The sequence below is a fragment of the Dama dama genome, chromosome 25 (genome assembly GCF_033118175.1).
Source record: "Dama dama isolate Ldn47 chromosome 25, ASM3311817v1, whole genome shotgun sequence".
In the NCBI taxonomy this organism is placed as follows: Eukaryota; Metazoa; Chordata; class Mammalia; order Artiodactyla; family Cervidae; genus Dama; species Dama dama.
Genome location: NC_083705.1, coordinates 73970714 through 73984350, shown reverse-complemented (window position 1 = coordinate 73984350; position 13637 = coordinate 73970714).

Sequence of the window (13637 nt, the reverse complement as noted above, 5' to 3'; positions counted from 1 at the left end):
GGCCCAAGTGAGTCAGGTGCTGTTGTGATTGGTGGAGGATGAATTCCATTACCTCGGATCTGCCACCTCCAGAAAAGGCCCTGCCAGTCCAGGTGTCTTTGGCCAGGTGAGTTCAGCCATCCATGGCACACCTTCCAGCAGCAGGTGAGTGAAGATGTGCTGAGCGCGTGCGAGCAGTGCATACCCTGGATGTGCTGTGTGCTCAGTCGCTCAGTCGTGTCCGACTCTTTGCAACCCCATGGACTGTAGTTCACCAGGCTCCTCTGTCCATGGAATTCTCCAGGCCAGAATACTGGAGTGGGCAGCCTTTCCCTTCTCTAGGGAATCTTCCCAACCCAGGGATCAAACCGAGGTCTCCCGCATTGCAGGTGGATTCTTTACAATCTGAACCACCAGGGAAGCCCAATTTCTTTGTTTTGTTTCATTAATAAAGACAGAATGTTTCAGTTTGTAAATTTGCTTTATGCACTTATTTCCCGTTGGAATTTTTAAGTCATATCTATCTATGTGTCTGATCTATTAGAGTTGCTCCAAAGTATGAGTATTTGAATGTACTATTAACTCTATTTTATAAATTGTAGATCTTATTAAAATCATAAGGAAGACATTTACAGTTTCCGTGTATCTCCATTAGGGACTTTCCAGCTGGCATCAGTGGTAAAGAATCTGTCTATCAATGTAGGCGATGCAAGAGATGTCAGTTCAATCCCTGGTCAGGAAGACTCCTGGAGTAGGAAATGGCAACCCACTCCAAAATTCTTGCCTGGGACATCCCACAGACAGAGAAGCCTGGCAGGCTACAGAGAGTGAGGCAGAGCTGGGCACAGCACAGCCCCGTGTCTCTGTATATACGGCTGTCGGTGTGAGAAAACGACTCTGCCTCTGGGGCTTCAGTCCAGCAGTCGCACATCATGCTGCAGCCCGTCGCCTTCCAGCTGAGCTGACATTCCCGGGCGGGAGGGGGACCCGGGGCCAGTGCGGGAACTCAAGGCTCACCTCTTGCTCCAACAGAATCCTGAGTTAGAAGGTTCTCCTAAGTCTTTGGAAAACTGAATCTCTCATTCTTTTTATTTCATTCTCCTAAATGTGAAAAATGATGCTGAAATACTGTTTTATTTTTTAAAGTACATATAAGATTCCTCAAATAATAAAATTGAACTTAAAAAAATTTCCCTTTAAAATGTTCAGTGTTTAGAATTACTCTACATAGAGCAAGGGTTAGCAAATGCAAGCCTGAGTTTGATCTGTAACCTGTTTTGTAAATAAAGCTTTATTGACAGGGTCAGATCCATTCACTTGTGTATTTTCTGAGGTTACTTTGTTCTGTAATGATGGCGTAGTAGAGTAGTTATGACTGATCACAAGCTCCAACAAAACAAAACAAAAAACAATTGTATTCTAGCCCTTCACACACACACACACACACACACACACACAAGCTTACTGACTCCTGTTTTAGGTTAAATTAAAGCTAATCGACTTATTCACAAATTGCACAGTTTAGCTCTAGAGTTGTTAGCCTCTTTTCCATCTTCTAATAACAAAGTGATATTTTTTCACTGTGGATATTTACATAAGTAAAATACAGAATATAGACTCTTTGTTATTTGATTCATCTTAATCTTATATTCTGAGATACATTTGTGATGTCACACACAGTTGTTCTGATTCATTTTTTTCAAGACTTTTTTTTTTTGGTATGGACCATTTTTAAGGTTTTTATTGAGTTTGTTTACAATATTTCTTCTGCTTTATATTTGGGTTTTTGGCCAAAAGGCATGTGGGATCTTAGTTCCCTGACCAGGGGTCAAACCTGCACCCTCTGCATTGGAAGGCAAAGTCTTCAACACTGGGCCACCAGGAAGCTCATCTTCGTTAACATATGGGATTGTATGAATGAACGCATGATCATGTATTTACTTATTCCACTGTTTATGAACATGGGTCCCTTGCTGTTCGGGACATTACGGATGATGCTGCTGTAAACATTTTGGTTGATGTTTTGAAGTGCATGGTTATACATGCACATATTTCTGTCCAGTAATACACTAATTAGCTATTGCCAGATAACAACATACCCCAAACTCTGCAACTCAAAACATCAAGCTCCTCTGTGTAAATTTTCTCACAGTTTCAGTGGGTCAGGCATCTGGGGTAGGCTTAGCTGGATGACTCCAGCTCAAGGTCCCTCATGAAATTGCCATAAAGCCCTTGAGCCATCAGGGGAGGCTGTAGCCCCCCCTCCCAAGGCCTCTCTGGGGGAGGAGACCCTTTAACGAGAATCAAGTGGCTGTTCACAAGCTCAGCGCCTCTCTGTCTCTTGGTTGGAGACTTGAGCTCCTGACCACGTAAGCCACTGTTTAAGCTGCTGAGTTACCCTGATGATAGAAGCTGACTTCCTCAGAGCAAGTCATCCCAGAATGAGATAGACAGATGGAGGACAAAAAAGAGAGACACAGAGATTCAGACAGAGGTGAAAAGTGAGGAAGATGGAGAGAGATACAGAAACAGACATGATGGAAACCACAGTCTTTATAACCTTGGAAACCTTCAGAGGAAAACCTTTAAAAACCTTTTAAACCCATCACTTCTGTGCTGTCCACTTATTAGAAATGAGTAACTAAGTAGAGTTTGCACTCAAAAAGGTAGAAATCAACATACACCTCTTAGAAAGAGAGGTGTCAAAAAAATCTGTGACCATGTTTTCAAACAACCACAGGTGCATCACTTGGAGTGGAATGACTGGTTCCCAATGTCTTCTTAGGTTTGTTTCCTTTGGCAGGGGCTCCACAAGAGTTTTCCAAGGAGGCTGCTGTAACCCACACCTCCAGGGGCTCCATGGGAGCTCAGAACCCCCATCCAGGGTCCTTATCTTCTGAAACCAGTCTTTCAACTTCAGCCTTTCTGCAAACCAATGGTGTTTTTTTTTTTTTTTTTAAATAACAGTGGGAAAGGAAAAACAACTGATACATATGGTATTATGTACTCTTGCCTGAAAAACTCTAGTATTCTTGCCTGGAAAATTCCATGGGCAGAGGAGCCCGGCAGGCTACAGTCCATGGGGCCACAAAGAGTCAGACACGACTGAGCAGACACACCACCTATTAATTGTTATCAAACAGCAAGTATCACCTACTCACAGTGCAGGTGCTAGCTTACAGCCCACCTTTCTGGAAGCACACATCACAAGTATCTTCATGCCCAGAGGATCAGTTACAGGAGCTGCATGCCCTCCTCTTTATACCCACTTCCCAAAGGCAGATCATTTCCTCAAGACCATCCAAGGTTTCAAAGGGAAAGTCCTTCCCTTCAGTTAAATTAAGACAAACTCAACTGTCAGAAACATGGGCGCAATAATCTTTATAGTATGACTACTTCATCAGGCCCGAAACTGAAATATGACTACGATAAGTAACCTATATATGAACAAGTTCTGCCCCAAGAGGTCATCCGTAAGTCCTGTTTGTTAAGTCTAACGACATTAGCCCAGGCATTCAGCTAACACAGCCGTCTCTATAGCACTGTAGCGTCATAGGGTTATAACACTTCCCACACAAACAGTACATAAAAAACAAATATAAAATGTAAAAAATAAAGAAAACATTTCTTATCTTATAGCACAACACTGTGAAAACTACAGCAGAGACAACATCTGGCACACGGGGGCTGCACCCATGAGCAGGTGAGCAGAGTTACAGACTGGAGGAGGAGAGAAGGCGGCAGATGGGAGAGCTGAGGAGCGGCCAGCGGCAGGAGACGGGGGCCAGCTGCAGCGGCCCTCACGCCTGACGCTGATAGGACGCAGGTTCGCATCTCTGAAGCGTTGCCACTTGACATTTCACATGGAGGGGCTTCCTGTATTCATGCTTGTTTTGTGTTGCCCTTGGATGCACTGTTATTAGTACCAAACAGGTACTATGCTTTAAATTCTGACAGGGAGACTTGGGTCTGTGAGTGTAAAAGCATATGTTTGTGCGTACAGTGACTGTGCATTATTCATATGTGCGTATGTGTGGTTTGTGCACGTCATTCAATAGTCACATGAGGTTTTTTTTTTGCCATTTCTTCTGCATGAGGAACTTTAACAATATTTGGTGTCTCTCAGGCTTTTTGCAGTGTTAAAGGAAAAAGGCAGGTTCCGTGATGACGGAGGGTAGGTGCAGACAGGTTAATTTTGTTCAGCTTGAAATAGTAGTTTCCAGTTCTCACGAAGCTTCAGCCATGTCAAAGAAGCAGCCCCTTGCTGGGGTGCCGAGCTCACCCTGACTTGAGTCTGACTGCCTGCCACCCCGCCTTCCTGGGCTCCCGCCTGGGCACAAATTCCACTCTGTTCTGTTCTGACACCAGGGATTCCTGGTGGAATTTATGGACCTCTTTCCTTTATCTTTTGCAGAGAATCCAAGCAGTTTTAACGGTGGATCATTTTTCACGTAAGCAGAGAGGTTTTTTTTTTTTTTTTTTGAATGAGCTTCTATTTTATGAGTCTGTCTGGAAAGGTTTGTGAGGGTGCACGTTTACGCTGCTGGAAAATGTGTCATAAATTTTCACGAGCGGAGACTTTCCTTTTCCAAGCTGAAGTCTCCTATAGTGAACCCATTGCCATCAGCCTCCTTCCCCCAGTCCCGCTGCACCTTCAGTGAAATCCACCCCCTGCCCCCCAAGAGCCTCAAGAAGGTGTACTTTTCTGTTTCATTTTGGAAGGAACCTACTTCTGTGTGACCCTCTGATGGATAAATGCCTGCAGGCAGAGCAGGAACTGGGATAGGACCCACAGGAAGAAAACCTATGACAGCAAATGCACTTTGGGAAAACTCCCACGAGTGCAATGGCCACAGGCGTCTGAGGGGCAATGAGTGCTGAGAGAGAGGGACAGACTCGACAGCCAGGGTCTTCCAAGTTCCCCCATCACTGTCTGCCCCCAGATCCCGGCACCCAGGTTGGGAAAGTCCTGGACCACTCAGGGATCTGAGAGGTACTGCTTCTGTTCCGTTGCTCAAAGCTTGGCCCAGATTGGAGATGTGTTAACCTGGTCCCCAGAACATCACAACCACCATTGAACAAGGATTGATCCACACAACACTTTCTCCCAAGGAGTTTGTGTGCATGCTAAGTTGCTTCAGTCATGTCCTATTCTTTGAGACCCCACGGACTGTAGCCCACCAGGCTCCTCTGAGGACCAAAGAATTGATGCTTTTGAACTGTGGTGTTGGAGAAGACTCTTGAGAGTCCCTTGGACTGCAAGGAGATCCAACCAGTCCATCCTAAAGGAGCTCAGTCCTGGGTGTTCATTGGAAGGACTGATGCTGAAGCTGAAACTCCAATACTTTGGCCACCTGATGAGAACTGACTCATTGGAAAAGACCCTGATGCTAGGAAAGATTGAAGGCAGGAGGATAAGGCTACGACAGAGGATGAGATGGTTGGATGGCATCACCGACTCAATGGACATGAGTTTGAGCATGCTCAGGAGTTGGTGATGGACAGGGAAGGTTGGTGCGCTGCAGTCCATGGGGTGGCAAAGAGTCAGACACGACTGAGCGACTGAACTGAGCTGAACTGAGGTTCCTCTGTCCATGGGGCTTCCCAGGCAAAAATACTGGAGTGGTTGCCATTTCCTTCTCCAGGGGATCTGCCCGACCCAGGGGTCGAACTGCATCTCTTAGGTCTCTTGCATTGGCAGGTGGGTTCTTTACCACCAGTACCACCTGGGAAGCCCCTTTAAGGGGTTTAGTGGATTTGCAAACTAGGAAGAGATTAAGAATGAGAAAATGTCAGTGAACAAATCAAGAGAAAAAGTTTGTGAGAAACAGGAGACTGGCTAGAAGTCCAGAGAAAAGATAAACCACATCCCTCTGCAGGCTCTGTGTTGGCGGGTTTTGTCCTGGCCCCTGGTGCACAAGAAGCTGCCCCAGCCCTCCCCGGCTCGGGTCCAGGTGGATGTGAGGAAGCGCTCTGTGAGTGCAAATTAGTGAGGCCTAGGGAACAGATATTTCTGCAAATCTCAAATACCTCAGTCTGTTGTGAAAAAACTGTTACCTTCTCACCCGACGGTACAGTCCCGCCTGACCTCCACACCCAGGGCTGTGGGGCTGACTTTGGGGGTCAGGGGCCCGGAAGCCGCCGGTCTAGGAGACCAGGCGCAAGTCCGCACACCCCCCGGGGCATTCCTGGGGAGACCACAGCAGTTCCCCCAAGTACACAGTCCCACTCCCTCTGGCAGCACCACTCGGTGATAAGGCCCCCAAATCTTTGACCCCTCCTCCCCTGGGAGGTGTGTGAGGACCGAGGCTCATGGCTGAGACCACGGCGCAGACGGCTCCTCTTTCCCACTTTGGGCATCTGCGTGGGTCTCGTGGTTCTTACCCACCCAGCGACACACACCCTCCTTTCCTCAAACCAGAGGAGGGGGGCAAAACGGGGCTCTTGAACTCTTTCTCAGCAGGCTAACCCAGAGCGCTTTCAGTCCGGCACACGACGCCCCGCGTGTGTGCATGTGCGAGCACACACACGCGCAGAAGACACACTTGTGTTTATTATTATTACTTATTCACTTTAGGCTGGACTGGGTCTATGCTGCTGCCCGTGGGCTTTCTCTAGTTGCGGAGAGTGGGTGCTACCCTCCAGTTGAGGTACTCAGGCTTCTCACTGCAGCAGTGCCTCTCGTCGCGGAGTCCAGGATGGAGGCCTGTGGGCTCAGTAGCTGCAGCTTGTGGACTTGAGATTGAGTTGTTGTGGAGCTCGGGCTCAGTGGTTCCGCATCCCATGGGATCTTCCGGGGCCAGGGATCAAACCTTGTATCCTGCATCGGCAGGAAGATTTTTCCCTACTGCACCACGAGGCAAGTTTCCCATTTTTTTTTTTTCCCTAGTGTAAAAAGTAATTCATTGTCAAAGCTATTTTGACAAAGAAAAACATATACACCTCCTTATAAGTAAAAATAAGTTTATATATTAAAATCTTGCTTGGGTCCTTCAGAATTACTTTGCTCTGCTAAATGGTCAATACATGCGATACCCAATTTTGTAAGACATTTTGAGAGGCGATTCCAGACTCACTGAGGAAGTAAAACTTCTGTTTTAACAGAGAAGTGACATCTCACACAGGTGCAAAATGTCCTCCATGGAATATCGGAACAAACCCAGCTTATGGATACACAGCCCAGCTAAGAAAGGAGCAGAAAAGATGTGTGTCTCTCCACTCCAGGTCCCTCCTTGAACACGTCTGTGACTTTAAAAGGCCCTTAAGCAGGTGCTGACCGAGGAGAGAACCACCAAAAGCAATCCCACTGTGCCTGTTTGAGATGGAAAAATCTGTAATTTTCCATTTACCGTGAATAACATATTAGAGGCTAATCCCTCCGCAGAGAATTTCAATTCACCTCTTGGAAGGATGCTGAAAAGCGGAGACGTTTCATATTGGGTTTATTTATGTATTTATTTTGGAGACATTCTCGTTATTGCAAGGCCCTTCAGCCGAGGATGCACGTGTGAAGTGCATCCTTAGCGTGAAGAGGGTTTTATCCCGGTAACGACGGTCACCAGGGGTGAAGGACTCCATGAAGCGGCTTTTGCAAAGTCACTTTTCCTGGACTCAGTGACTACACAGCCCAAAGCTGTTTTGTTTTTCAAAGGCTCAGAGCCCTTGAATTCCAACTAAAATTTATATGGTTTGCTAATTGCCTGCACGTCAGGAAGGGTGAGCGTGCAATTTCCTTTCACTGTAATTTGAAATCACACAATTAATGGCTTCGCGCCGTCCACTGGGGAACAGAGGGCTCGGCCAGCTCCAGGCACGGGGGGTTAGCCCCGTGGAGGCGTTTAATACTGGCACAATGCTCTGTTTTGTACTCAAAACAATTCTTTCCTGGCTCTGGCATTTTGATTTAATGAAAGACTAATAATTCCAGAAATTCAAATTTAAGCACTGTTCTTTTACTTTTAACCACCAGGAGTAACAATAATCACTAGCTCTCCTTTTTAAAAAAAATGTAGAATTCAACTAAATTAAGTTCACAGACTTTTTCTTGGACTTATTTTAATTTGGCTTTAATGTTCTAAGTCTAAATCTTGAAACATTTATATCTCTGGTTTTGGTTAAACTAATAAAGTATTACTATATTAATAATTGCTACCCACTTTATTAAGAACTATAGACATCAAATCCTTTATATTCAGGACAAGAAAGCCCTTGGGCTCCAAATTCTTTTGGCATATAAGTCCTTAAGATATAATCGAGTATAACATAAGGTCTGATTTAAAACATGAATTAAAATGAAGGGCACTACTTCTATTGGCAAATCGTTAAAGGGCTCACTTAGAAGATAATTCTTGTGATGACATTGAAACAGGGGCTCGTAGGAATAAAAGGGCTTACACTTGAGGCGAGCTTCGGAATTCTTTGTGCAGATGGTGGGACCTTCAATATCGCTGAGCTGTTTAATATAAACCTGCAATATCCAAGGTAGCAAATATAGAAGCCGAAGGAAATGGCACACTCAATTAAAGCGATTCATGAGCCGCCTTGAGAAAAAATAAGTCAGGGGAAAATTCCCTGATTTTGGATGCTTTGGGGTCCTAGATGAGCAGCCGCCTTCTCATCCAATGATAGCCAAACTGAGATCCCTTCTGTAATTGGAACTGACTGAGGGTGGGGGAAACGCACCGCTTTCTGGACGGGAGCCTGCTTCACCTCCGAGGTCCGCAGGGGCACCGTGATCGCTCTCTACTACGTTTTCTGGAGATAGAGGCGATTGGAATGTGGTTGTCCTTGAAGGCTCTGCAAGAAGGGAAGTCAGGCTCCGGTCGTGTCCGACTCTGTGTGACCCCATGGACTGTAGCCCACCAGGCTCCTCTGTCCATGGGATTCTCCAGGCAAGGATAACTGGAGCAGGCTGCCTCTTCCGGATCTTCCTGACCCAGGGATGGAACCCATGGCTCTTACGTTTCCTGCGTGGACAGGCAGATTCTTCACTTCTGAGCCATCAGGACGCCCGCTTCTAAGTACATCAGCCATTATTGGAAGTCCTAATAATTGCGGCTTCCCAAGTGGCTCAGGTGGTAAAGCCCGCAGGAGGCAGCTGGTCAACCTGACCGAGGGACTCATTTGGTCATGGGGCTTGGGGACGGAAAGGCAGGGTCCCCAAGAGAGGCGTGTGGATGACGGAACATCCCGAATTGCTCCTTCAGTGGTGGAGACAGAGATGCCCACGCTCTGTCTGAGCCCATGGCTGTTGCTGCCAGACTCCTCGCCTTCCAGACAGGAGAGATGCCAGGCAGGAGGTCAACACTCTGCCGGAAGCAGAAGGAATCAGAGCTGTCAGCAAAAGAGGACTGAATGGCGCAGACACCTCCCCAGGACCAGGCTGCTTCTGGAGGTCGGCGCTGCGCTCTCTTCCCGGCTGCTGCTGGGCTGAGCCGGTGCAGCCGTGTCCGAGTCTGTGCGGCCCCAGAGACGGCCGCCCACAGGCTCCTCCGTCCCTGGGATTCTCCAGGCAAGAACACCAAAGAGGGTCAGCATTTCCTTTCCCAATGCATGCATGCATGCTAAGTCGCTCCAGTCGTGTCTGACTCTGTGCGACCCCATAGACGGCCGCCCACAGGCTCCTCCGTCCCTGGGATTCTCCAGGCAAGAACACCAAAGAGGGTCAGCATTTCCTTTTCCAACGCATGCCTGCATGCTAAGTCATTTCAGTCGTGTCTGACTCTGTGCAACCCCAGAGACAGCCGCCCACAGGCTCCTCCGTCCCTGGGATTCTCCAGGCAAGAACAGTGGAGTGGGTCACCATTGCCTTCTCCACTCTTACCAGACATCGGGTTCTTAATGTAATAACAGCGGATTGCAGGATCCCAGAGCCACGGCTCCACCTCAGGCTCGTCCCCCTGCCTCTGAGACCCAGCTTCAAGAACCTGCACCCCGGGATCCTTGCCTCTGCCTCACCATCGTACCCCAGGAAGATGCAGGAAAAGGGGCAACTGGACCACCCCACTCCCCACAAATTATAGGGTTTAAGAACCCAGGCACTTATAAAATTTGAGCAGAAAATGCATTCGAAGTTTTTCCTGGCACACGGCTATGCAGATCCGTATAGGTAGACAGGGTCCATGCGTTTAGTCAGAACCTAAGGGCGCACCTGGAAAATTTTAAGAATATACTGTATGTATTTCATATAAGCATCTCTGTTTGCCTTTCTTTGTCCTGTTTCAATTATCCCCAAATTCTCCTCGTTTGTGTTCTAAACATGGAAGGAAGCCTTTAGAAAAGTGAGTATCATAGAAAACGAGCTTTCCCATCTATCTAGTGCCTTCCGTTTCTTTCATTCCTTATCTTTCTTTCTTTCCTCCTTCATTTCTTTCTTCCTTCCTTCTTTCTTCGCTCTATTTCTCCGTCTCATACACAGACACAGACACACACTCACACACACGTCATGGAACAAGGCATAAAGTATCCAACAGATGTGTATAAGTCAGTGCCTGCCTAGCTGGTTCTATGTGAGGCAACCACGGAGACTCAGACAAACACAATTAAACCTCACTCAACGATACTCCATTGTCATATCTGTTTAACACATAAAGTTTTACCTTCTATTTCTGGAAATTGTAAAACAGAACGATGCTATCGCTAAGACTTTTAAGAGCGTCACCTGAAACTCTTGCTCGCTCTGAGTGCATAGGTATGATGCCAGGCATGTTTCCCTGGGTTGCTGAAGCTGCCTGCAGGGCAGGGCACAGAGGATGGAAGGAGAGGGGGCCGGAGACGTGGGGAGGGCAGGAGAAGCCGGGAGGGCGTCACTGCTCGGAGCAAGAGTGCCACGGGCAATCCTCGGAGCTTCCCAAGGGGCTCAAGTGGTAAAGGGTGGGCCAGCCAGTGCAGGAGACGTAAGAGATGCAGATTTGATCCCTGGGTCAGGAAGACCCCCTGGAGGAGGAAATGGCAACCCACGCTGGTATTCTTGCCTGGGAAATCCCATGGACAGAGGAGCCTGGTGGGCTGCAGTCCACGGGTCACAAAGAGCCAGACACGACTGAGCGACTGAGCATGCATGCATGAACATTAGAAGTCTAAATATCCCCCAAACACACACAGACACACAGACACACTCAGACACGCACACACACACAGAGCAGACGATGGATGAATCGAGCCTGGACTAGCGTGCCTTGGAAATGAGCCCTGGAGGCTCTGGCCACTGTCAAACAGAGTGCAGAGCAAATGGTTGGCACCAAGTTTGTGTTCACAGAGACAGATTCTCATTCTGTTATCATATCGACCAGGAGATGATAGTCCTCGAGAAATGCCACCCCTGGAGAAGAGACTACACATGGACGTGAGGGGCTGAAATAGCTGCCCTGGGAGGGCAGACAAGCCACAGGGCGGCAGCTGGAAACTTTGCCCCCAGAAGACGCCGCAGGGCCCTGGGAAAGGAGGCTGCAGGCGGGCGCGGTCGTCAGAGATGCCCTCGGCCACTGCCAGTCCTCCAGAGCTGGGCATCCAGAGACCTGATCGGCCCAGACGGCCCCGGAGGAGAGGGGACCACACACGGGCCCCGAGGGTCAGACAGCAGCTTCCTGCCCTTTCTCAGGGTGCAGCAGCCCTTCAGACGCAGTGTTCAGGAGCAAACACTGGAGGCCAGCGTGGTTGAGGAGGGCACCTGGGAAAAAAGGAAAGCGAAGGACACCACAGACACACCTCCTTCTGGCTGGCACAGGTCACGTGCCAGGTGATGGGGGGATAGACAGAGGCAGGCAGGGACTGACCAGACTCTGAACTTCCCTCTGGCCTGGCCCCGGCCTGCCCTGGACCCCTCTGGGCAGGAAGGAGAGCCTGGCTTTAAGGCAAATGCCCTCACACCCCGGGAAGCCCACTCGTCTGTCGGAAGTTCTGGGTCACTGCGTCGTCTCCTCCTCTCAGCACCGTCCTATCTTCCCCTCCTCCTCCTCTGCCCTCCCCACCTTTCCTCTGAAGCCAACAGCCCAGGAGAGGCAGGAGGGTGCTCTTCTAGAGGGGACGACCCGCTCCCCACGCAGCAAAGGTATGGGGCCTGGGAACCGGTGAGGACACCCTTGCTGCACCCACTGTGACATCCAGAGATGACAGACACCTAGGACAACGGGTCTCCAGGGGGTGGGCATGGAGAGATGGACTCCTCTGTGATAGCTCAGCAGCAGCAGCCCTGCTAATAGGAGCAAACATCCTTCTAACATAGCACAGCGACAGGGCCGTGAGAAAGACGCAAGCCTGTGAGCGGCGGCTTCTGGAACCTTCGCAAGCAGGCAGGTCCCGGGCCTGGGTGGGCAGGGCTGAAAGCCTGCGGGGTGGCTGGGCCAGCATCAGGATGCCAGCGGTCAAGGGCAGAGGGGAGGACCAAGTCAGCCTTGGGAAAGCTTGTGATCAGGGCAAAGCAAACTCAAAAACTGTTTGCCGCTGTTCACAGCATCCAACTTAGGCCCCTTCTGTAAACATATACCCCTCTTTTTTTCTGCATTTTGCCACGTGCCTCAAAACATTTTCACTTCTGCTGGAATGATTATATTATAAAGTGTGGGTAGCTCAGTCGTGTCCGACTCTTTGCAACCCTATAGATTAGCCCACCAGGCTCCTCCGTCCATGGGATTTTCCAGGCAAGAACACTGGAGTGGGTTGCCATTCCCTCCTCCAGGGGATCTTCCCGACCCAGGGATCGAACCTGGGTCCCCTCATTCCAAGCAGAATCTTTAGCATGTGAGCCACCAGGGAAAGATTTTAAGGCTGACTTTTATTTCTTTTTTTAAATCCTCTCTCATGTCTCTTTTGAAGTATCCTTTCAAAACTGAAAAACCACTGTTTCTTCAACCTGCAATCAATTTAAAGTGTCAAAATTTGTATAAGTGTTGTTTGGGAGCCCGTAAGGAACCCAGCATCAGTGCCAGGGTGGTGTCTCCCCAAAAACTGGCACCCTGTGGAGCAGAGGTGCCTCTGCAAGTGGCCGCCTAGCTCGGAGATGCTGTTTACAAATCATTAATGAGGTGAGCCCGGCTCTTTTCACTCGCTGACCGCTTTGAACTGCATCCCTAAATGGAAACACAAGAGCAGAGGGAAGCCCACAACAGCCACATTATGGGGACCCCACAAACACTGGCCGTGCCGGCTTTATATGAACCTCATCCCTTAGGAGAGGGGGAGGCAGGCAGGCTCGAGGGGCCGGGGAAGCAGCGGCTGGAGTTGCCCCCGAAAAGTCCTCATGCTGGACCGGCTGGACCGGCCCTGTCTTCCTGCACAATGAAAGGCCCTTTCAGAGCCCAGCCTTGGGAGTAGCACAAGAACTGGAAGTCACTGCATTCTCTGAATGAAATAAATGTCTCTTTTTAAGCCCCTCTAAGGTTTGTGTAAATTCCCTGGGTGCAGCATCATTAGGATTCCACAGCCAAGGCGCATACATTAGGCAACACTGGGTCCCTTTTGTGTTCTAGACATCCACTCTCTCCTGCCGCTGGTGGAGTCTGAAAGCTTAAACAAAGTGGGGCTCCTGCTGGGGCGGGCGCTGCCCTGGCCGCTGAAGCCACCTTTGTGTCGAGGAGCCTCATCTGAATAAGCAGCACGTCGTCCCCGGGGAGGACAGACCCTCTGGCCCTCCGCTCCTGCAGAGGGGGACAGACAGAGCG